The sequence below is a fragment of the Podarcis raffonei genome, chromosome 9 (assembly GCF_027172205.1).
Source record: "Podarcis raffonei isolate rPodRaf1 chromosome 9, rPodRaf1.pri, whole genome shotgun sequence".
In the NCBI taxonomy this organism is placed as follows: domain Eukaryota; kingdom Metazoa; phylum Chordata; class Lepidosauria; order Squamata; family Lacertidae; genus Podarcis; species Podarcis raffonei.
In genome coordinates, this window is record NC_070610.1 from 64,876,300 (window position 1) to 64,889,545 (window position 13,246).

At 45.3% G+C, this 13,246-nt stretch overlaps 1 protein-coding gene across 3 annotated transcripts in view; it reads left to right on the plus strand.

The window, feature by feature from the left end:
* Positions 1-13,246, plus strand: part of FAM13A (family with sequence similarity 13 member A) — a 136,497-nt gene that overhangs the window by 35,414 nt on the left and 87,837 nt on the right. The gene's annotated exons all lie outside the window — the stretch shown is intronic.

Genomic DNA, 13,246 nt, shown 5'->3' on the forward strand with positions numbered 1-13,246 from the left:
GGAAGTAGGAAGAAGGCACCATGACTAATAGGTGTTGACAGCCTTGTCCTCCACAAATCCGTCCGTAATTCCCTTTTTAAGCCAGCGACTAATTGCCCATCACACCATCATGTGATGGCGATTCTCATAGTGTGAAAAAGTACATTCTATTGCATGTCTTGAACCTCCCAACATTCATTGGATGGCCCCCTCCCCTTTTTATGAAGATTACCCGCTCTGGGATCCCACAGCTAATTCTCCCCTGGTCTCCTGGCTGGCCAAAATAGGACTAATTCAGCCATCTAGCCCTGGTGATCATCTAATGTTTATTGAATGGTTTTTTCCACTAAAATGATTTTTGAATTCTGAATTTATGGTTATTCACGTTTTGTACTGTATTTTATGCCGTATTTGTTGCATCAATTAAGTGTTTTAAATTTGTTGTTAGCCTCCCTGAGCCCGGTTTTCTGAACCGGGAAGAAACTATTATTATTATTAATTATTATTATTATTATTATTATTATTATTATTATTATGCCTTGCTAGGATAAGTAACGTGGTGCCCTCCAGATTTTGTTGGACTCCATCTTCCATCTTCCATGGCCTGCAGGTCCAATGATCTAGGATGTTGGGAGTTGAAGTCCAACAATATCTGGAGGGTACCACTTAGGCTGCCCCTGGTTTTACGTATAAACCAAGTTTACGTTTCGTTTTGTAATCTGACCAAAAATCCTGGAAGGTTGACCTCCTTGACCAAGTTCATTCAGCAACACCCATTTCTCTACACAAGCTACGTGCCAGTTTAATTCTATGGATTAATGCCATTCTCAGGAAACCGTTTTTAGAATGCTGGAAGGAGGGACAAAGTCCCATTTCTCCACTTGTATATTCCAGTCATCTGAGTTGAGCAAGAGACTTAACATTTCCCAGTACATGAAACCTGAGTCAACTCGGGTCTGATTGTCAGATATAGAAACAATTCGCTGGTTATTCATCACTTGCCCCATCCTTGTGTGTAACTCTGGAACTCAAGCAGCTTTTATTGTGCCGTATAGAAGAACCCAGCGAAATGTGGGAATGCACAGAGACTTACCATGCACAAAGGAGGTCCCAGAGTTGAAAGGAACCAGAGCCCTCTGTTGAGACCTTGCTAAGAAGAATAGTTGTGAATAGGAGAAGATTGGCAAAAGTTAGTAGAAGCCTCAGGCTTTTCCCCCTTCCACCAGACCTTTCGGGAAAAAGTTTTTTATATATCCTGTTTCCTTGGAAACATCAGGACCAGTGGCTTCTTTTATATATTTTTTAAAATGTGGGGAGATAAATCTGCCCTTTGTACATGTTTCCCTTCAGTTGTTTCAGCAAATTTAAGTGTCTTTTATACTCCCAAGAGCAGAGTAAAATTCACTGTTTAGTTCCGGGGTTTTTTGTAGAAGGCAGATGACCCCTGTCTCAAAGTGCTTTTTGGGCCTTTTGGCAGACTCGTGTAACGAAAGGAACTGTCATTGAAGAAAAATGGCTAAATTGACGCATCTTTATGCTACCCACCTCGTGCCCAGTAGCAGCTCTAGGATTTAACGGGGAGTTGGCAGGAAGGGGTGGAGAGCACAATAAGACATTGCATTCACCTGGAAGAGATGCACCATAAATTTAATGTACATGACTTCACCCAAAGAATCCTGGGAAACTGGTTTATTAAGGGTGCTGGGAATTTGTAGATCTGTGAGATCTACAAATCTTTGGGGAAAGCAATGTGTTTTAAATGTTTGACATGTATGCAGTCGGAGAGGTGTGACTCTGGCTTTCTTGCATGCAACGTGCCATTTGGGGATTGTGGTCTTATAAGGGCAGTTAGCCCTTTGGTTCATTTGCAACCCTGGTGCATAGCCAGGCTTTCTGCCTTAGAGATTTCACAGCATTGGCAAAAAGCAGCTTGCCACACCCAATACACACACAAACACACACACACACATCCACCAGGTAGCCATTCTTTAGTTTATCTAAATAGTTCATTTCCTCTTTCAGTGAGAATGTATACTTCTTTCTTTGGGCAATCTGTAGAAGGCAATTCGCCCATTTGATTGGGTCATGCTGAAGGAAGTGAAGGGAGACTGTCAGTGGTAGAAAAGGTTTTCTGTTGTTTGCTTAGCTACACACATGGGCAGAACTGTGAAGAAGATTTTTAGCAGGGCAAAAGGTAGTTGACCTTTCCCCCCAGATCTTGGCCTTGACCTTGAACCTTCCAGCTTCCTCTGTTTGACTCTTTTTGGAGGCAGTGCGGAGGCACGCTGAAAATACCCCACAAAGCACTTAGAGCATTTGATTGGAGAACTCTACTGTGAAGGTTCATTGTGACAACAGACTCATTGCATGTCTAAGAACAACAAATGCACACTGAGTTGCGTTTTAGTTTATGATGCAACGTGAGCATATGTCAATTCTACTTGCCATAACACAATATAAAAATAAATGTTTAGGGACTTACCGGTAACTGCCAAGTTGTGATGCACTCTATGAACTGTAAGGAGTTTGTCCTCATTGACCATTCTTAGAGTCGTTAAAAACAGCAAACTAGAGTTCAATCGTTTCTTTGATGGATGAGTTGAAACGCATTTTGATCAACTCAATATGCTACCTGTAATTTAATTAGGCAGCAGATCTTTGAAAGGAGTACAACTTCAGATGGAAAGCACCAAAAATAGGCATTGTATCTTATGTAAGACCGAACAAGAAATGTCTCTTCTTAGGGGGTCTCCAGACTGTCACTGCTTTGTGCATGCCAGAATGTTAGGTTTGCAGAATTAAAGTGGACCAATTTGGACTTTTTATGGTTTGGGAAGTGAAGGGGAAATGCATTGCAAAGTGTGGGGTGAATAAACGGAAAGATGTATAAACATCTTTCAAGGATGGATGCTCATCATCATATGACCAACCTGTAAACTATCCCAAGCAAATGCTCAGTAAAGACTGGATATAATCTAGCCTCAGCGTAAGCTTTGTGCAAGCAAATAAGCACTCTATTCTGCCTTGGTCAGACCACACCTGGACTACTGCATCCAGTTCTGGGTGCCACAGTTTTAGAAGGATGTGAACAAGAGCAGAGAAAAATGAACAAGATGATCAGGGGTCTGGAAACCAAGCCTTATGAGGAACGGTTGAAGGAGCAGGGTACGTTTAGCCTTGAAAAAAGGACACTGAGAGGAGAGATATGATAGCCATCTTCAAATCTCAAGGGCTGTTACATGGAAGAGGAAACAAGCTTGTTTTCTGCTGCTCCAGAGAGTAGGACTCAAACCAATGGCTTCAAGTTACAAACAAGGAGATTCTGACTAAACTTCAGGAAGAACATTTCAACAGTCAAGAGCTTTTCAACAGTGGAACAGTCTCCCTTGGGAGGTTGTGGACTCTCCTTCCTTGGAGGTTTTTAAGCAGAGGTTGGATGGCCATCTGTCATGGATGCTTTAGTTGAGGTTCATGCATTGCAGGGGGTTGGACTTGATGACCCCCAGGGTCCTTTCCAACGTTATGATTCTATGATGACTACTCAATAAATGCTCTGGGAGAGCACATGCTTTGCATGGTCCCAGTTTCAGTTCCTGGCATCATCTGCTGAAACAGGTGAGGAACCTGTGGCCCTCCATTGTTAGCAGATTGCAATTTCTATTCTTCCCATTGAGTGTGGCCAATAGTCAGTGATGAGTGGTAGTCTAAAGGTAAAGGGACCCCTGACCATTAGGTCCAGTCGTGACCGACTCTGGGGCTGTAGCGCTCATCTCGCTTTATTGGCCGAGGGAGCCGGCGTACAGCTTCCAGGTCATGTGGCCAGCATGGCTAAGCCGCTTCTGGCGAACCAGAGCAGCGCACGGAAACGCCGTTTACCTTCCCGCCGGAGTGGTACCTATTTATCTACTTGCACTTTGACGTGCTTTCGAACTGCTAGGATGGCAGGAGCAGGGACTGAGCAATGGGAGCTCACCCCGTCGCGGGGATTCGAACTGCCGATCTTCTGATCGGCAAGTCCTGGGCTCTGTGGTTTAACCCACAGTGCCACCCACGTCCTTTGAGTGGTAGTCTAGAGGGCACCAAGTTCCCTACGCTGAGCTAGGATCAGGGGAAAACCAAACCTTAGTGTCAGTTAATGGTTATCTGTAGTGAGTAAAACTGCAAGCCTGGGTCTGTGGATTACAGTCAACCAAACATGGCTTGGCTCTGGGTGTTAAGGCAGCAGCAGGAGTTGGAAACAGCTGAGCTGCCATAATTTTCTAACTGCACCAGCATGCTTGATCACTTATACTAAGCCTAATGAACTGACCAAGATTTATTTAACTGGCACACAGTCCGAGTTAAGTCATTTCTTGGATATGAGAATTCTCCTATTACATGCATTTCCCTTCTTTTTAGGGTATTTTCAAAAGGGCAGCCTCATTTGGATGTCCTTGTGCGAAAGTGCGTACACATGCCTGTGGGGGAGATTGTGACCTTGGGCACGAGTAAATCATGCTCATCAAGGTTCCCCTTTATACTTGCTCTTACTGTCTTGGAAGTTGCTCATCATCGAGCTATTTAGCTAAAATGACACAGAGACGAAGAAAACATTTCCATTAACCATGATGGATAAGCAACCAAAGACCTATATTTTTTAAATCAGGGTTACCATTGCTAACCATTAAAGATTGCTTGTTTGTATTTGAAATAGATTGCCTGGCAATAATATTTAGGAACACAAACCCCCACCTGTCCCAGAATTGTTCATGTGTGAACGTTCGATGACCTGCTGAGATTGAGGTAGAGGTGTGTGCACGCGTGCACACACACACGCACGCGCACACACACACACAGACACTCTTCTGTAAGCTTCATTGCCTGTAATAAAAAAAACCTTTGGTTATCACTTTCTACCGTGCTTCTTTTTGTTTAGGCTAGAGTCAATGTTAATAAAGGAAATGGACTCTGCCAATCTCCAGCTTTTCTGATGAGTCTTTCATAATTTTTCCCAGCACAGCAAGAGATACATGGAAGTTCAGGGTTGCTGCTGATATTGTGCAACAGTGAATGGGACTGAGAGGGGCAGTGGAATCTCAAATCCACTCCAATAACAGTTTAGTTATCATACCAGTATAAATTATGCCTCATTTGTACAATGTTATGCTGTGTAAGGAAGGGCAAGGATCACAGGAAATCCTAACCTGCCTGCTCTCTGGCACCCAAGATTTCAACATGAATTGCCCACACTGCTTCAGGTTTAAATTCACAACCTTAAAGGCTGGAATCTTGCCGATATTTTAACTTTTTGAAGCAAAATGTGAAAAGTAAAGCCATAAATCTTAGAATGTCAAATTATATTCCCATACCTGAACCCGTGTGCCCTGTGCTCTAAAACCAGACCCCAGACCTGCTTGGCTTCAGCAAGGCTTGTGCATCACGTGTCTTCAGTATGTAGTCCTGGTGTGTGCACATGTGTGCCTTGCATGTGCACAGTGGCTGCACCAAAATATCTTGAAAAGAACTGCTCTCAAAGCTGCTCCGTCACATTGAGATTTTTCCTTTGTACTCTTCTCTTTGGACATTGTAAGAATCGGCACTTTAACAGCATGGAACCCCTTTTGCTCTCCCAGGAGGGCTCTTAGAAATACTGTAAGGTAAAACCAGCTTAGAAACGGCAAGGGTTTTTGCCAAGTAACAAAACCCTGACTAATCGTTGCCGTTTTGGAAACCAGCAGGGAGTAGGAGTGGACAGGGTGAGAGCGACAGATTCACAGAAGTGGAATGGGCTGTCAGTCTGGACTCCCGCGCAACACACACAAAAGTATTTGACTACCAAAGTCCTGTGCAAACATGAATCTGCCATTATCAATAATGGAGCAAATCGCATAAAGGTTACTGTCAAATAGTGTGCGTAATGCCGCCTTTTATGTTCTCGGATGAGTCCTGTATACTTTCAAGCTTTTATTACAGTGTATAAAGGGGAGGCGTTTAATATGCTGGCTACAGTTGTGTGACTGTTTTGTTTCCAAATACTTTAATAGCATACTGTCAAAATATATGGCTTTCTCCTTTCATCTCAGCTCTGCAGAAAAGAAAGCAATTATTTAATCTCTTTAATTCTTTGAATTTCATCTTCCTCATGATTCCCCTTATTTTGTAACAATTCCCGTTCTTTGCTTAAGCTCAGATTGCAGTCATTCCAATGACGTTATTCGTTGATTTTTCCTGGTTGGAGAGACGAGGGCAGTGAGGGAGGGAGACTTGGCAAAAGGTGGTTCAATGAGTTACACCAGTAGTTTTGAGCTTGCATTTTCCCCTGTATGCAAAGACAGACTGGTGGATTGAGTGGATGAGGCCAATAGTGGGTCCAATGGTCAAGAAGGCAATTACTTCACATGCTGTAGAGGGAAATGAGGGGCAGATGGGGCTCATCAAGCTGGGAAGGGAGCCCTTTTGGAGAATGAAAACTCTGATCCTAAACCTCCATTGCCTTGCCAGATATCTTCAGGAGAAGTAAAGTTGTTGTTGTTTAGTCGTTTAGTCATGTCCGACTCTTCATGACCCCATGGACCAAAGCACGCCAGGCTCTTCTGTCTTCCACTGCCTCCAGCAGTTTGGTCAAACTCATGCTGGTAGCTTCAAGAACACTGTCCAACCATCTCGTCCTCTGTCGTCCCCTTCTCCTTGTGCCCTCCATCTTTCCCAACATCAGGGTCTTTCCCAGAGAGTCTTCTCTTCTCATGAGGTGGCCAAAGTATTGGAGCCTCAGCTTCAGGATCTGTCCTTCCAGTGAGCACTCAGGGCTGATTTCCTTAAGAATGGAGTGGTTTGATCTTTTTGCAGTCCATGGGACTCTCAAGAGTCTCCTCCAGCACCATAATTCAAAAGCATCAATTCTTCGGTGATCATCCTTCTTAATGGTCCAGCTCTCACTTCCATACATTGCTACTGGGAAAACCATAGCTTGTTGGCAAGGTGATGTCTCTGCTTTTTAAGATGCTGTCTATAGGGTTAAGGAGTAAATCTGGAATAGAGTCCCTAAGGCATTTGGATGGCACCTTCCAGCAGCCAAGCTGGTTCCAAATGTATTGCTTTGCTTTCCTTTGGACTACATCAGCATGGCCAAGAAGGGAGTCCTGTCATCTGGGCAGCCCAGGACCTCCATACACACTGCCCTGGGGAGATCACTTCAATGCAGCTAACACAGTGGTTAGACTTCACCCCTGGAGGCGCACTCTATTGTCTCTCGAGACAGACAGATGACAACAACAACAACAACTGAAGGCCTCACTTTTGAGAAATCTGAAACCCACACTTAGGAACGTAGGAAGGTTCCTTATGCCAGGTCACCCAGACTAGCATTACCAGCTCTAACTGGCAGCAGCTCCCCTGGATCTCAGGCAGAAAGAATATTTCCCATCACCTGGCACCTGGGCCTTTGAAACTGGAGATGCCAGAAATTCAGTTGAATCTGGGGCTTCCTGCCAGTTGAGAATGTGTAGGAAATGGAAGAACCATGAGAACCCTGGTGGAGGTACACCATCATGAGAATTAAGCCAGAAGCACTGATGTTGGGGAAGATGGAGGGCACAAGGAGAAGGGGACGACAGAGGACGAGATGGTTGGACAGTGTTTGTGAAGCTACCAGCATGAGTTTGACCAAACTGCAGGAGGCAGTGGAAGACAGGAGTGCCTGGCGTGCTCTGGTCCATGGGGTCACGAAGAGTCGGACAGGACTAAACGACTAAACAACAACAAGTGATAGATTTCAAGGCAAGATTTCAAGTTGGGTAGGTTAAGTGGAACCTGTGGACTTCCAGATGATGTTGGACTCCCATCCATCTAAGTCAATGGCCAGTAATCAAGGATGATGGGAGTCGTAGTTCAACAACATCTCCCTGACCCTGGACTAGAATATCTACTTCAGGGGTTGGAAAACTTTTCCAGCCGGAGGGCCACATTTCCTTCTAGGTGATCTGCCTGGGGCCGCATCCCACCAGGAGTGAGTGATATCAGAAACAAAAGTGGGCAGAGCACCAAATATTAAATTTACCCGGCTACAGTAGGCTTGTTTCTACACAGACTCATGTTTTTATCCTACATCCAGGCAAGGATTATATTATCAGAGTTGAAGGACACAGTCTAGTCAGGGATAAACGCTCAAGGACAGTGCAAAGCAGGGGTGGGAAGGGGTGTGAGCTGTGGAGAGTTTGGAGGGCCAGATTGAGAGACTGCATCTCTCACCCTCATCTACCCCAGCCTGAGGTTTCTCATCCCTGATCTTCTGAGCTTCTTCCAGATTTCAGGAAGTCATGGAAGGCCTTCTCGAAAGAGGTATACATCCACCTTTGTTACACCCCCCCCCAAGAACAGGTGTGGATATTTCTCTTTTGCCATGCATTTTAATTTGTGCGAAGCGTTGATCTGCTGCATGTTTTTACCTGTGGCCCCATATAATTTCCTTTTATTGTATACGTTAGTGTTTTATGCTGTTTACCCAGGAATCTGTTGGGCATGGGGCAGAATGCAAATATTTAAAATAAATACACTAACGAGAAATATTTGCATATCCGGTGGCACTGGGCTGGTTCTGAAGAAGGGTGGCAGACTGAAAAAGATCGCCATGGTTGAGTGCTGTGCCCTGCCCCCAACTTTCTAATTTCCAGTCCTTTCACTACAATGAAGGGAAGCAGAAGTCAATGGTGTTTATGTGAGCTGTCTTCTGCCCTCGAAAGACCTGTTCACTCCTGCATGATTTATCGTGCACTGCGTAACAATGCCAACAACGTCAACTAGGCACCCAAATTCTTTCATTAGGCTGTAATTCTGTGTAGTGGCTGTTAGGTTTCAGAATACCATAAATGGAGAAGGACAAGCTTCTCAGTGAAGCATTCTGGCCCATTTGGGTGGACATACATGGACTTCAGAAAAGTCCTCTTTTATCAGGACACTGGCATTAGTTTGGTGAGTAAAGTAAACTCCAACTGGACTTTTTACCCATATTTATACCCAAGAAACATGCTGCTGAGAACAAGTAAGAGAGAGAACCATCACTTCACCTCTGTTACTAACTCTTAGGCAAATTCTGTGGCTGTTGGCATACATTTTGGTGAAGGAGCGTTAGAATTAGATGCCGACTTCAATCTTTAAAGCCCCAAACACATTTTCCCACTTATGCTGATGATGATCTTTGTAGTCGGCTGATAACTTCCTTTATCTTGACAGTATCTCCAAGTGGCCCACTTTTCCGCCTGGTTCCGGAAGTTTCTCCTGCCTGTTTTCAGAAGCATCTTGCTCCATTTATTCGGCCTTCTGTTGCTTCCTTTCAAGTTCCTGTGCAGCCCTTTCACTGATGGACAACAGTGGAATAATGTTCCATTATCTAGGATGGACCACTTTCTCTCTCTCTCTCTCTCTCTATATATATATATATATATATATTCAGTGAACTTGCACAGCCTCCAATGTCTTTTGGCTCCTAGTTGTGTTTGCAGAGCTCTTGTGAAAGCAGGCGAGACAGTGAGAATTTCCTGGAGGCCACCCAGCGACTGGGGCAGTAACGGGTGTGGCGGGTTTGGGCTCTCATATATCTTAGCTGCTGCCCAAAATATCTCCTTGGAGGCCTGCTTAATGGGTAAGGGATTACTTAGGTTCAATTCATTGAATTTCCCTGTTCTTCCCAAAACGGTCTATAAATTAACACCTTGGCTGGAGCGATGCCTAAAAGCTTGGGGGAACTTCATAATGCAGCGTTGGATGATAAACCCTGGATCGTTTAAAACGTCAGCTGTGCCAAGGGGGGAAAATCGGAGAGGCAGAGCTTTTAACTCACTTGGCACCATCGCAATGAGTTTTATGTAGCGTGGGATTGCCATCTTGGTAGACTGGCAGATGTAGGAAAGGACCACAGATCCAGCAGTAGAGCATTTGCTTTGTATGAGGAAAGTCCTGGCTTCAATCGCTTTGCATGGTTTGAAACAGCCTCCCCACTCTCTTCAGAGGAGCTGAGAGCAGAACATATGCCTGCGCTGCCCAGAGCAGGCTCGCTCCTGAGGGTGCCCTTCCAGGCGTGGGATAGCTGCTCAGGTGCCTGGAGCAGTGCGCACGCCCTGCAGCCGGGGGCAGAGGCAGCCGGGGACATTCGGCACACCACACACCCGTGACTCCCAAGCCTCCCCCAAGCTGTCAAAACAAAGTGGGAAGGGGGAATGGCGTCAGCAAAGCGGTGCAGCTCCCCCCTTACCCCGAAGGCTCAGGGTAGCCTTGAGAGTCATGGGCAGGCAGTGCACCAAATGTCACCCCCTCAGTGAGGGCACCCAGGACGGTCCGCCTTCACCGCCTCCCTGGGGCGATCACATAGGGCCCTCGGACATTTAACGGTTTATTGATCCCTGTGCCACCACTGTGCTTCCCGCTGCCACCAACCAGTTACTCTCTGGTAAAACACTGAGTCCAGTCAGTTGTTAAAAGTGAACCAAAAAAAAAAAACAAATTTATTTTACAAGCATTAACAAGTTTATGGTTTCTCAGATAATATTCCTGTCAGTATCTTAACTTTAGTTTCTTTACTGGCCTATACCTTCCTAATACCTTCTGACTGTCTGATTCCTGTTAACAAATTCTCTCACACCAGACTAGCCCAACCCACAGACCTATCTTCCCTCTCTCTCCTAACTCCAGACTGTCTTCTCAACCACCCTAACTCCTCCCAAAAACCCTCTGTGCTTAAACCTTATACACAGTTAACTCTGCCCCTTGGGTTCCCATTGGTTAGTCATTTTACAATTAGTTCGCCCTTTCCTTATGAACCCAGTATGATGTTACACACCTAGGAGGGCGAATGTCGCCACCCCCTTCCTACGCCGCTGGCTGAGAGCCTGCTTGAAAGGACACTTGGTGAAGCTGGGGAGGGCATTTTGACAGCTGGGCTTACCCCGCCCACCTTTCAGTCATGCAACATCCTTATGGCAGTATGGACAGGTGGGTGCTCCCGCCCACCTGTCAAATTCATCCTGCGATTCAGATCCTGATAAGGATTTAGCGTGTGGATCCTGAGCTAGATCAGGGGTCAGCAAACTTTTTCAGCAGGGGGCCGGTCCACTGTCCCTCAGACCTTGTGGGGGCCAGGCTATATTTTGTAATTTTGAAAAAAAATGAACGAATTCCTATGCCCCACAAATAACCCATTGGTGCATTTTAAATCAAAGGACATATTCTACTCATGTAAAAACACGCTGATTCCTGGACTGTCCGCGGGCCGGATTTAGAAGGCGATTGGGCTGGATCTGGTCCCTGGGCCTTAGTTTGCCTACCCATGAGCTAGATGAACCAAGGGTCTGAAAGCTTGGTGGATGAATGGAATAAGGTTGTGTGTTTTTGCCTCTGTGGCCTTCTCTGGTGGATAAATAGGTCTTAGAATAGAATCATAGAGTTGGAAGAGACCACAAGGGCCATCGAGTCCAACCCCCTGCCAAGCAGGAAACACCATCAGAGCACTCCTGACATATGGTTGTCAAGCCTCTGCTTAAAGACCTCCAAAGAAGGAGACTCCACCACACTCCTTGGCAGCAAATTCCACTGTCGAACAGCTCTTACTGTCAGGAAGTTCTTCCTAATGTTTAGGTGGAATCTTCTTTCTTGAAGTTTGGATCCATTGCTCCGGGTCCGCTTCTCTGGAGCAGCAGAAAACAACCTTTCTCCCTCCTCTATGTGACATCCTTTTATATATTTGAACATGGCTATCATATCACCCCTTAGCCTCCTCTTCTCCAGGCTAAACATGCCCAGCTCCCTTAGCCGTTCCTCATAAGGCATCGTTTCCAGGCCTTTGACCATTTTGGTTGCCCTCCTCTGGACACGTTCCAGTTTGTCAGTGTCCTTCTTGAACTGTGGCGCCCAGAACTGGACACAGTACTCCAGGTGAGGTCTGACCAGAGCAGAATACAGTGGCACTATTACTTCCCTTGATCTAGATGCTATACTCCTATTGATGCAGCCCAGAATTGCATTGGCTTTTTTCGCTGCCGCGTCACACTCTTGGCTCATGTCAACTTTGTGGTCAACCAAGACTCCTAGATCCTTTTCACATGTACTGCTCTCAAGCCAGGTGTCACCCATCTTGTATTTGTGCCTCTCATTTTTTTTGCCCAAGTGCAATACTTTACATTTCTTTGATAAAGATCTCATCTCTAAAGGGTCACCCAGGGAGCAGTTCAAGCTGGGACAGCCACTCGACTTACATAAACCTTTATGGAGGCAGAGGGGGTAACTTGAGCAGGCATTGCTCCATCAAGAAGCAACAGCAGCTTAGAGAAATCTCTCACTTTGCTGTTAGCATCTGCCAAGAGAGCCGATTACTTTCCCCCCATGACAGTGGGAAAGTGACGGCCCCTCCAGACGTCCTTTTTCTGTTGGGTATTTGTGATGGCTTGTGTTCATGATGTTCTCGGGGTGGTTAAACGCAGTCCTGCTTTGAACACCGCTTGTGCCTGCAAGTTTTGGGGTGCTCATACTTGGGGGGGGGGTTGCCATTGGTGCGTGTCACGTAATTTCCCTGTGCCAACTTCTATGATCCTCACATGTCCTGCATATTTGTTTTATTGCTGGTGAAGCTGTTCTAACACTTCCTCTTGCGTAACGGTAGGTGTTACATAAGCAGAAGAAGGAGATGTAAACATACGAGTTGCATAAAGATAATGGCCTAAATGTGCAAATTAAATAAGAGAGTCACATACATCAAATGGTTTTGATGGTTTTACTTGTTACGGTGCCATAAATATAGCTGAGTTGCTGTTATTAAGCTGTTCAGCGCCCCTGCCGACATAATGTACATAATTGCTTGAACCACTAATTGTATGGCATTATTTCTGCCTTGGCAGTCTGAGCTCTCTGTAGCTTATGAGCTACACAATCATTATCGTATTTTTTAAAACCACCTCATGATTTGGGTAAGATTATTGTGAGGCAGTAATAGAAAGGGAACACACAAAAAGCCTTAATTGCGCCTGCTGTGACATCATGGTTCTTGTGTACATTCCCAGCTTTATTTTATTTTTTTACACTTTGCTTCAATGTGCTGTGAGGTTCCTGTTGGACTCTCATCACTACAGATTTGTGCTTGCTTTTTTTTTAACCATTGCCTTACAGCAGGAGGTTGGGTTTTTCATCCATTGGGTACGGGGGGTGGAAATGCTGACTCACTATTTGCTGTGAATTCATGGCACTGTATCATTTTATTTATTTTTTAAAAAAAACCAACCCCAGCCTGCCTGCTGCAAATGAGCTG